This window comes from Borostomias antarcticus (genome assembly GCF_949987555.1).
Source record: "Borostomias antarcticus genome assembly, chromosome: 2".
Taxonomy (NCBI): Eukaryota; Metazoa; Chordata; class Actinopteri; order Stomiiformes; family Stomiidae; genus Borostomias; species Borostomias antarcticus.
Window position 1 is genome coordinate 31,562,013 of NC_140235.1, and position 12,850 is coordinate 31,574,862.

The following is a 12,850-nucleotide window of genomic DNA, read 5'->3' on the forward strand; positions in this document are numbered from 1 at the left end:
GGTAGGCCTACACATAATCTATAGACCAATCCTAGTCTACAAAGGTTCAATATGAGATTTGGATGCGTTCGCTTGTGACAGCCAGTTGCATTTGGCGACAATGCCGCTAAACAGGAACTTGGGTTGTATCATAAATGCTTTAATAGCATTTAATTTAGGGCCCTTCCACCCTCTGGCCCTTCCAGCTGACATTAATTAAGGGTAATTAATTAATAGGTTAGCGAAGGCTAACATGCCTTGTGGACTAGGGTGATTCACATTTGTAACATCTGGCGTAGCACAGTGGTTAGCATGTTGGCCTTGCAAGCAGCAGGTACAGAGATCGAATCCCGTTCAACCATATGTCTGACTTCCAAAAATCTCGGGCCCATCCTTGACCCTTGTCAAACATGTCATCACGTCAGTCTAGCTGATTCCTTGTCTGCTTGCAGTTAAACTGCTTGGCCCCCACATTCCTGCTTGCAGGTATATTTAATTATGAATTTGTATTTATTTAACCTTTATTTAACCATTAAGAAATGACTGCACAGGATATCGCTTGGTAATGAGACATCTCAGAATGTTTTCTTCATCCGGTGCATCTATGGTATGTCTGGAAAGACAAGATCTTTAGACTACTGGGACAGTCCACTTCAAACTCACAAGGTACAGTACAGCAATTATAAACATAAGGTATTCGAATAGTAAATATGAAATAAGTCAACATAGTATTTACAGAATTACATCAAATTTCATACACTGTTGTAACAGTGAAACTACACATTACATTGTATCATTTCTTAGAAAGGTTGCATTAGATTCCTATAAAATCCATTCTGCATAAACTGAGACAGATGTATCATAAAGATCACAGTGGCTACATTATTACTGGACATGCACATGCAGTATATGAAATAATGCTCACCTCTTGATGGGGCTTGACATGAAAGTCCAATCCTAAGTCTAGAGAGACTTGCATTAAGAATGGCTTCAGACAAGAGAAATACGTGCTGAATGATGTGTGTGTGTGTGTGTGATACAGTACCATACTGTTGTGGTGGGAGGGAGAGTGAGACTGTGACTAGAGGAGGTTGGTCTTAATAACTGTGTGGGGGAGAGAGTATCAATGCTACCAACTAGTGGACATGTTTGAAAGCACATGTACTTAATTTAACAGTAGGCAATTAAAACGAGGAACAGTGGTGTTCATATAAGTTCACCATCTCCAAAATATGAGGTGCTGGGATACAGTATTACAAAAATATTTATTTCCCTAGAACCTGTATAGGCTCACCCGCCATCATCAAATTTACTGTAGACTTCATTATAGCATTTTAATTTTCAAAGTGAATTAATTATATTTTCTTTGAATCTAATGATAGTAAATTAATAGGTGTCATTTTCATTGATTTGACTAATGCCGGGTGCAGACTAGAGGATTTTCAGCCCGATTTTAGCTCCGATTCACCCCTCCTGACAATCGGGGGGCGTTCTCGAATTAAGGCTTGATGGGTATGTTAACTTTATTGTTGAGAATGTTCTCTGCTCTAGAGAGCCACATCGATAAACCCTATCATTTAATTTAACTAACGCTAGCTTAGTCTGGGGCCGTTCGCTTTGCTTTCTACAGTCAAGCCGGAAAGTCTGCACACCCCTTTCACCTTAACCACGTTTTATTACTGTACGTTACAGACTTACAGTATGGAAGGACTACATGGTAGCTACTCCATATGATGTATGACCTTACAATAAGATACACAAAATAGTAACTAATACTTAAGTAATGAGGTCATGAAGGACTACATGGTAAATACTCCATATGATGTATGACTTTACAATAAAGTACACAAACGAGTAACTAATAATTAAGTAATGATGAGATAACAAGTAAAGAAGTTTGGGTCTGCTAGAGTGGAGCATGATACTGAGTAGTTACCAAGTACTCCTTCATTACATCATCATTACTTAATCATTAGTTATTCTTTTGTGTACTTGTAAAGTCAAACATCATATGCAGTAGCTACCATGTAGTCCTTCATTACCTCAACATTAGTTAATCATTAGGACTTAACTAAGACTAATATTAGTTATATTAGTATATATACTTATATTAGATTATTAGTAACGACTCATTAATTAATCATTCGTTCTTCAATATCTACTATAGCAGTCCCCAGTCTGTTCTCTAGTAACCAATCATTATCTACTATAGCAGTCTCCAGTCTGTTCTCTAGTAACCAATCATTATCTACTATACTGTCATAGATTCAGAGTTAATCAGTAACTACTTAATGGCATGGAGCATGGAGATAGCTATGGTAACAAACAACAATGTGTGCAAGTGGGGGCACGTGACAGTTCTTATGGTGTGTTCAAGACAACTCGGGACTCAGGAATTCCCAAGTTGGGAATCCCGACCAGGGGCGTACCAAAGACACATACACCATAAACAGTTTTTCCCACAGGATTTTGGGCAGCTATGGGGGGTGGACCTCCGACCCTGTAGGGGGGTCCGGGGGCATGCTCCCCCGGGAGAAATTTTTTAACATTGTTAATTTAAATGCATCAATTTGGCACACTTTGAGAGCAAAATCAAGAAGCCATAGCAATTTAATAATCAGACCACATTTGGTTATGAAAGGGGATGGCAAAGAAGTAATCATACACAAATCATGGTAAACAAGACGGGACTTTAATAAAAAAAAATCAATATTTAATAGCATCCAGTGTCGTGACCAGTCTTTTTTAATGAGAATACAGGTAACACCCTGACAAACAACTCAATGTGCCACATTTCCATCTACTGTACAAAATACTATTTAATGCAACATACTGTGGGACATGAGCCCTTAAAAAATGTCAGTTCTGAAAAAGAAAAATCTGGGGGGAAAATGTGCCAGTGGAAGCTGAAAAAGAGCTAGCTGACTATCATCTAATAGAGATCCCTCAGAGATGGCAATCGTGCAGTCTGAACGAGGCTTCCCCCCTGACACTAACAGCTGCCACACACCAGGGCAGAGGGCCTGGACATCTCACTGGTCTAATATATCTCCCACCCTCTAAGCACAGCGCAAAACACAACGGCGTTCGAGTTTTATTTTTAATGACAAGTCAAAACTTTTGATAACCAGTGGTGTCTGGTGGGTCCTAGAACCTGGAAAGACAGGACCAATGAAACGCGCGCGCAGCGTGCACAATTTTTTGGGGGGTGCGCTTTCAAAGCATGTCCTGATGGGAGGTTTCACAGCACCAGAAGGGCGCTGAGCAGTGGCATTTTTATATGTAAAAAACGTACAGGAAAACTTCAGTAGCCTAGGCTAGATAGATAGATAAATACTTTATTAATCCCCTTGGGGAAATTCCGGTGTCTCGCCACTCTATCACAGGCGCCCCCCCCACCCCCGTCAACAAAACGAAACTGAAGGTGTTCCATCTCACCGCATCGGCTCGGCTCGTGGCCTGACTGGGGCTACATTTCCCGGCATGAAATATTCACCCAGTCCGGCCCTGATCACAGGACATACATACATAACTACTGATGGCTACTGATGTTTTTTAACACATCAACAAAGGCCAATAATTTGACAGCGAGCGAATAAGCAGGCAATATTTAGGCTGAAACAAGCAAACTTTTAAGTAGGCTACACACTAAATAAACTACAGGGCCATTATATGACAACAATGGCCAAACACCACGAAGAGGAATGACAGAACGATAAAATACACCCCCTTATGGCACAGCACTCAATAGCCTACTCCCCTAATCAGTGTTTAGGCTACTACTAGGCTACTAGGCTTATTAGCCCACCGCTCCAGGAAGCAAAGTTCACACTCTCGAGTGCTGATTAAATCTAGGCAAAGCAAAACGCACAGCCATAACAACTGGCAATTAATCACAAAAGACCTACCTTATATCATAACCCAAACTCGTTTAATCCACTTCATTTTGGAATCAACTTTTAACAGGAGGGGGCAGGGGCTGTAGTTATAACATACGACTGACACGTGAGAGTTTACTCGAGAGTTGACTCGATTTTGGAGTGGAATTTGATTTGCGTATTGCATCCATTTCTTTATTAAAATATGTACTTTTTGCTGGGAACTGGGGGTCAAAAAACGTCCGGGGCTAGATGAAAAACATTCGGGTCTCGAGCCCTGGAAGCCCACGGCTCCCGACGCCAATGATCCCGACCCCAACGTCATTGCATTCATGACGATTTAAACTCAGGAGAAAAAGTAAGTAACATAACTAGCTAGCTCTGAGCTATCTAGCTAAGGTTAGCTAACGTTAGCTAGAAAAACAGCTGGCTAGCTAATTTCGCCGGTAAAATGGCTGTTAAAGTCCACACATTGCTATAATCAGAGAGACATATAAAGAATGCAAACATATATTGCACAATTACACATCAAATTACATGTTACAATGTCAACAAACACTTTAAAATAATTAAATTCTTATCGTCAACATGTAATTTAATGTAATTCATTGCTCTATAAATGTTCTTAGCCGTTAGACAAATATATTCCAGGAGCTTGCTCCAGGTTGCCTTTTTTAATATCTGTGTTGATTTTATGGCTCTGTGTGCTACTAACCCTGTTCTGCCTTCCCTCTCCCTAGTGCCTCTCTCTCTCCCTCCTATCTTCTAACCAGGTCCAGTGGATGCCCCACTGTCACCAGCAGACCACCCTGAGTCCAATAGATACCCCTGTGTCTGCTGTGGATGTCGTAGCATTTAGTTAACACACACACACGTACACACAGACATACACCAGTCCACTTCCGGCTTTAGGCCTGGACCTGGGCTCAGCCCCCCTTCCCCTCACCCTAACCCGGGTCCGTATCCTTATCCTACCCCCACCCTACCCCCGACCCCTGTCTCTATCTGGGCCCAGGCACATTCACGCACACACAGACATACACCAGTGTTTGCCATGTCTCTCCTATGATGTTTTTAGCCTCTCTTACTCTGAAAATGTAATTTAATGTAATTTATTGCTTTATAAATGTTCTTAGCCTGTAGACAAACATACTCCAGGAGCTTGCTCGATCGCCTTGTTGAGAGGGGACAAGGAATAATTTTCTACAGCTCACTTATCTGGCCCCCGGGTGATACTGTTTTTTTTACGTCCGTCTGGAATATGTAGGGGTGGGTCGTATGCCCACCTCCCTTGTTCTCTGTAAAGCGCATTGTGTTGCCTCTGGGTATGAAATGCGCTATACAAATAAAGCTTTGATTGATTGCTTGATATGTTGTGACGTCAACAAAATCATACCTGAGTTCCCGACTTGTTATCCCAAGTTGGACGAGTGTTCAAATAATTTTTCACAAGTTGGAGGTTGGGAATTCCTGAGTCCCGAGTTGTCTTGAACGCACCTTTAGTAGCATGCCCAGACAGTTTGGGTGAACTTGGGAAATTAAGCTTCGGCTGATAAAAATATGTTTTAAAATGCATTTAAATGACTGAATAATAAAATAGATAATGCACATTTGTTTTGTTGTTGCCTAAAGACAACTGGCAAGTGTTTCATTACAACTCTGAGACTACTGTGTACTTTGTGTATGGTATGTACTGTATGTGTGTGTTTGTAAGGTGGTGGTAGTGGCGGGGGGCATTTGAAAGTATAGTGAGAAAGAAAGAGGGAGAAGGACATCATAAATGCAATGGCACATATATGACGGAATTTGTATCTCATAAAAAAAAAATATATTACACAAAACATGGGTATGGGTTAGAGTCTTTTTTTTTTAAAGATAACATTAGACAGTATATTAAAAAGGGGACTGTTTTGCAATTCTGCATTTATTTTTTTTATTTCAGAACACACATTGCTCCCTCACCTCTTTTTTCACTCACCCTAGATGAACCATGTGCTTTGGTGGGGGTACGGTGGCCCAGCCTGATCATGTAAGTGGTGTTACAGTACAAGGCGTGTCTACAGGCACAAAGGAAAATACAAGGGCTGAGGTGAGTCCATATGTTCAAGTACATCAAGCAAGTCTTAAATTAACCCTGCAATGGAAGCGCAAGACAGCTGAGAATGAGAGCCTTGACAGAGTGGCATGTTCAGCTCTGAAAGCTATCTACAGCACTTGAAGGTTAAAGTGGAGCTGTGAGAGTTGAAATGGGGTCCCATGCAAAGGTCTTGAAGGAGGTTAGACTTTCTCCAGCCATAACATACCACTAGGTCACTTCACACTTTCCCAGATACACCAACTATACCCTGACAGCTATCTTGACCTTTAACCTACACAATTCAACACTAAACGGTCCTGGGCTTAAGTCTTCTCCTTAAAGCCCCATTATGTAGCGGTCCAGTTTTGTGCACTTTAGCAGCCCCTAAAGGCCACTAGAGCCATTACAACCGCAGTACCATTGTCATAAAAAGGCTGAGAGACGCCTGTTACGCCTCTCACGTGCATTTGTTGACAACTGACAAGCTGAGGAAAACTGAGTCTGCCGGCAAATTCGAAGAGGAGAGCTAAAGCAGAACGTTCATGCGAGAGAAAACCGCGGCTCGCGGTCAAAAGTTACATGTAACAAATACAGGCCGCCGGACCCCTCTATGGGAATGGAAGAGGTGCTGTTCTCCACTGTGCTGTAATCCACCACACCAATAGATCGACTGATATTTTAAGATGAAATCAACAACATAGTGCGGCTTTAAAGAGATTCAACTTAATTGATCAATGGCAAATAACAGGTGATTGTATGTTTGCAGTGATGAATGGATTCACTTTCCCTGATTCGCAAACTATACCTTGATGGCTGTCTTGGCCTTTAATGGTTTGGTCCAGTTAAATCCAAGACCTAATGAGCCCTTCGGCCTGACACCTTTTCATTCTTTACGATTTGAACAAGATATTCAACCCATTGGAGATCAATGGCTGAGAATATGTAATATATTACTTAATAGAAAATAACAGGGCTGTGTTTCCGAGAGCCATCGTAGCGCTATGTGCGTTGTAAACTACAGTACGTCGTAGTTTGCTCTCCCTTTAGCTTACGGGCTGTTTCCCAGAGCCCAATTAGCTAAGGTATAGCTTGCTTAAGGGATACTTTCTTAAAGGTGTCCTATTATGCTGATTTTCAACAATTTAATAAGTCTTTGGGGTTCCCAAAACATATCTTTGAGTATTTTTGCTGAAAATACCATTCAGAATAAGCGTTCTAGCATGCCTCTATACCCCTCCATTGACGACAAGATCAGATTTAGCGGATTGAGCGCTTTTTATATGCAAATGAGCTCAGCTAAGAGCAAGTCGGCAGGCTAGAGAACGAGGGCTGTTGATGGCGCTATGCTACATCAAATATAGCTGGCTAGCCTGGACCATCCACACTCGATGCCACTGTGACAAATTCTATTGTTCTCTCTCCCTGACTCAACATTATAGTGCCCATGTTATTATCTCCATGGTTGCCTGCTGTTACCTCTAGGTACATTCGCTAGCTAGACACCACCAGGCTATATATTTAAGCAATTGTGCACTCGAGGCAGTGGGTTACACGTGATTTTACAACAGCTATTGCTTTTCTACAACGGTTACTATATATTCACAAAAATACACACAGTAGTAACATTCAATCATTTATTTACCGATCATGCAGTTTAGTATTTACATAATCTTCCACGATAGGCTATTGTTCTGAATTAAGTGGTTGCCAGGCCTATTTGAGTAGGCCTTGTTCACATAAGCCTCTATAGGCATAATTCGGGTGGTTCACGTTTATTTGAACATTTCCAGCTATGGTGCAGTTATTAAAACAGTTCTCCAGAGCACTCGTTTTTGCTGGTAGGGGTGTGGAAGTGTTGGAGTCGGACTGATGAGTGTGTTTTTGTAATAGGATACCTACATTAGGTTAACACGGGCGTAATTAATAAAAAGGCGAGTGGTTGCTACGCAAAGCAGTAGCCTACCGCTTGATCTTATCAATAGCCTCGTCTATGAGATTGATGGTGCATTAATACTAACTGTTATGTGGTTGCAGCCGTGGGTTACAGAGTATTTTACAACGGCTGCTAGCCAATCAGAATCATGTATCCACACTCTCCATTGTAGAAGACACCATTCGACTACAATAAGAGCTAGATTCTGTAGGCCGAGGGGAATCTAATGATGTCCACTTCTTAACATCTGATCATTTTTAATGACCGCTTGATGAACTAGAAGTCTACCAATTTCATTCCATTAACATTACTCTAACATATGATGAGACGAGCATCCGGGTTGAGGCAGAGTAGGAGTAGGTTAGCTAGCTAGTATTAGGACCATAGATATGAACACGAGATGACTCGTAATGGATTGAGCGGCGCAAAATACGGCCGCCATATTGGTCCGGTAACGCTCTCCTCAGCAGTTTCAGTCAGTAAAAGTAACCCTGCATCAAGAGATAACTCTAGAAGATAAGTGGAAACAAAATTTTCCTTTGAACTATCCATAACAGTCAAATAACAAATACAAAAAATAACAAATAATAAAAATTACAAAGTGCAAAACAGCAGCATCCAACAGTTTTAGTTGTATCTATCAGCTAACAACTGAGCTAACTATTTATCATCGTTCACTTAAAAGAGCCGGCACTTAGAGCCGTATCGTTTGCGACCGACCCATCACTAGTTTACTCGCGGAGCTCCGTACTGGACCAAGATGGCGGCTGCGTTTTTTGTCCGGCAGCAATCAAATCAACGTCAATGCGGCGTCTAGTGCATATGTCTGTGGTTAGTACTATATGCAAACAAACACACAGCATAATTACTTACAGTTTCTACATAATTTCCACGGACAGTTGGTATTGCTTGATCATTCAGAAAGAGTTTATCTGAAAATCCTGCATTGTACTGACCCAGGTTGGAAAAGCAATCGGGCAAAAAATGGCTAGCACACACTGCCAGTTTTTTTGATTGATTGATTGATTGTTTTTTTATTCACACACACACGTGATACACATACATTGGAACACATTGGGACAGTTATTTCTTAAGGTTGAAGGGTGAAGATTGACATTACAAACATTTCAAATTCAAGTACGAATACAACTATGAGCTTAACAGATTTGGGTTCAGGGTGAGAATAGATATTTCAAATAAAAATATGAGCTCAACAGTTCAGCGTTGAATTTCAAGGTGAAAATAGACATTACAAAAACAGATACGAGCTAAGAAATTGTTTCTTGAGATTGTGTTTGAAGGTGAAGATAGTGTGAGGTTTTCAAACTTTCATCGAGCTCGTTCCAGATCTGCGGCCCCCGGCACACCACAGTCATGATAGTGCATTTTAGCCTCCGTTTTTTCCCTGTGATAAGGTGTTTGTTTCTGGTGTGGTGAGTGTGCTGGGGATACCAGATTGGAACAAGCTCACATAGTCTGCTATTCAAGGCAGAGACCACCTGATACATAGTACAAGCATTGTGAAAAATTTTATATTCGGTGAGTCTTAGGAGACCATAACTAGCGAAAATAGGACGGGTTTGCCAATTTCAGCTGGAACGTTGCCATCAAAACATTTTTTTATCCACTCAGCTCTTCTGTCCTTTGAGCTTGGGAGACGATATGTGCTGCTTAGTACATCCAAGAACAGATTATTTCCGTGTGGAGACATTATACTAGCGGGACCTGCAAATAATGTCAGCCTATATATGCAAATACAATGAAAAAGTTCATTTTGCAAACGTGGATCCCTTTAAGGGCAGTTTGACACCATTGTAAGCTGTCCCTAAACTATGCGCTCCATTCATCCTGTCATAGTTTTAGCCTGATTAGGGCAAACTTATACTTTTCAAAAGGAGAGTTGCAATATAGTGCACATCTATCTACCCTACCTGTGCAAATGACACCATTAAAACAATGTTTTTGTAGCCTACAGGGGTTTTGTAAATCAGGGGTTCTTAACCTTTTGGGAAGGCCCACTTTTGGTTGTTAAAATATTCTGAGGACCACCTTCCCAAATACATGAACTGGTGGTATGTCACTTTTCGCATCCAAGGGTGAGGGAAAGTTTGCATCCGAGGGAACGTTCACTAGCAAGCTACGTTAGCTGAACACATTCGAATGTGATTGGTGTTGTCATATTCAAACGTAACTGGTCATTGAAAGTATGCATTTTAATGTGACACTTTTTATATGTGAATTATTGAGTACAATTATATATAAAAAATAACTAGCTTTGTAAATTACCAAACTTTATTTTATTTTAGCCATTTGGCAGTAGGCTACCACTGCCTCTGCGGCCCACTTGATGACGCTCTGCAGAGCCTCAGTGGGCCACAGACCACTGGTTGAGAATGGCCAACATAGCACATTACAGGAATGTTGTCATTTAAAATTTTATTGAGATAAATAAAATATAGGGACTATACATAATATAATTCCAATCTGTGAACAACATTTTCTTATGTACATGTAACGGAGCAGTTTCTTGACATTGCTTTTCTGGCTGTCTGTACCTCACCACTACATATTGTAGGATACCGACAGATACAGTATTAGGTGAATTGTTTAATCTAATGAGGCCTGCTAGACCCATAGTAGGGTGGAGACAGGTGTATTACACTAATTAAGGTCCCCTTCTATTTGGTGTGTCACAGCCAACTCGTGCTACATGTATACTGGTTGCGACTGGTTGCCCCGTCACTCCGAGGCCCCTGCGGTCGATCGACATGGTCACGGCTCTTCTCTGTCCTGACCCCGCAGTGGTGGAATGAACTGCCCACTGATGTCAGGACAGCAGAGTCGCTGCCCATCTTTCGTCGCAGGCTCAAAACTCATCTCTTCAAGAAGTACTACAACAATCCTCCCTCCTAAGCACTTATTGCACTGTACTTTAGATTGCTATTCTTGCACTTTGCCTTCAGCACTAGATTATGCTCTTAGTCACTTGTTTTAGAAAGAAGATGCACTTGTGAGTTCTGGCAAGTAGTAGTACATTGGCTTTTCCTACGTTAAATGCAATTATTGTTAGTCGCTTTGGATGAAAGCGTCTGCTAAATGACTGTAATGTAATGTAATGTATACATCATGGCTGCTTTACAATGCATTCTTGTATTGAACCAAAGGAACTAATGGCCACACTGTCCGCGTAGCCATTTGGTTCATGTTAATCAATTCATCAGGACAAACTTCAGTCCTCTGGATGTCCTCTTGGACAGCGCCATCCTCTCCAAATACCGACTGAGAACAAAATCAGTCACGCATTAGCTATCATCATCATTAGCCATCATCATTATCATACTTTTCCCTGGCATTTAAATAAGTCCCTGACTAGGCTTATATGTCCCGATTCATGCTCTTTATTTTATATTTTATAGGCTACAATGTATGAATTGGAACTATCCTGAGATCTCGCCTTGACTCTTAAATAGATTAGCAGATGAGCTCTTGTAGGCATAGCTTCCTTTTTGGTAATATTCAATTGGGGTAAAATGATTATGACAACACTTATTATATAGAATTTTATTTATATATTTTTTATTTTTTATTTGACTTTGCGGCATAAATTAATTAATTTCCAGCACTGCACCCGGGGACAGCTCCACCTAACGATGTATCTTACGAGCTCATCTAACAATGAACCTTAAGGCACTAAGGGATAGTCTGGGAAACACTCGTAGGGAAAACAGCTCCTTCACTAAGGTATACCTCAGAAACCTTTGTAGAACACTAAGGTACATAGAAACTCATTAACGCGGCCTGATAATTAAAGAAAATACATTAACTATCATAAGGCCAACCATTTACTTGGGTTACACAATTAGTCTGCAGCTGCTACAACAGATCCTTCAGAAAACCAAAGGGTGCTTTCAAGTATGTTAACACACCTCATAGACAGGGGATGGAATCCAGGAGCAATTTCACAGCTTTATCTTTGTCCTCAAGGATAAAGCCAAGGAAACAATGCTGTATCAACATGATGGACTCTAGAGTGTAGGATTACTGACATATAGATACAGTAGGAGAGTGCCCTTGCCTTGGTGAACAGAGAAAGACAGCTGCAGTTGCCTTCATCATTAGGACTATAACAATACAAAAGTTCAGAGACCACATCATTCCCTTAATCATATTAATCCAGTGTCAAGACTACAAGGTACATTTTTAAGACATCTTAATTTGTTACCCATGTGTCACAAAATAAATAAGCATAGAATTACACTTTTTATTTTATTTTAAATTAATAATAATAATTAAAATATTATTAATATTATTATTTAATATTTTAGGCTAGTACAACCACACCCAAGGGTATAATTCTGATATGTTCATGAAACAATTTTTGTGCAATGGACTCTGAAATGTATTAATAGCACCATGAAGCTGCCTCAAGATAATGTACATGTAAGACACTCCCTATTAGGATTCATTGCAAAAGGTGATGCCCTCAAACAGTAACGTTCTCCCCACCTGCTCTGTTGTTACTGTTAGCACCTTGTAACAATAAAGTGGGCACACCTCCAGCCCCAAATAAAGAACATTTTAACAAGTTAAGAATACTGCCCAACACTGTCTGATGATTTCTGTCCATGTAGGGCTGAACAGAACACTATATAAACAGGGATGCAGGGCTGGAGAAAGGCAAGACACCAGCCAACCCGAAGGTAAGAACACAGAGGCAAAGAACAGAGACATTATCTTGGGACCAAACGTACAAATCAACAAATACAGAGCTGATTAATACATTCATAGAACATTTGCATTTGTTTTTTAACAGATCAATTCCATCATCGTTGTCGATAGGGTAAGCCACATCAGGTAAGATTTATTATCAAGAATAAGGTTATTGTACAATATTCCAATACAATTACATTAATCAGTTTTGATTCTGCACGAGGTAGACAACAAAGGTTACTGTCTTCCTATCATGCGGCCAACATAATATGA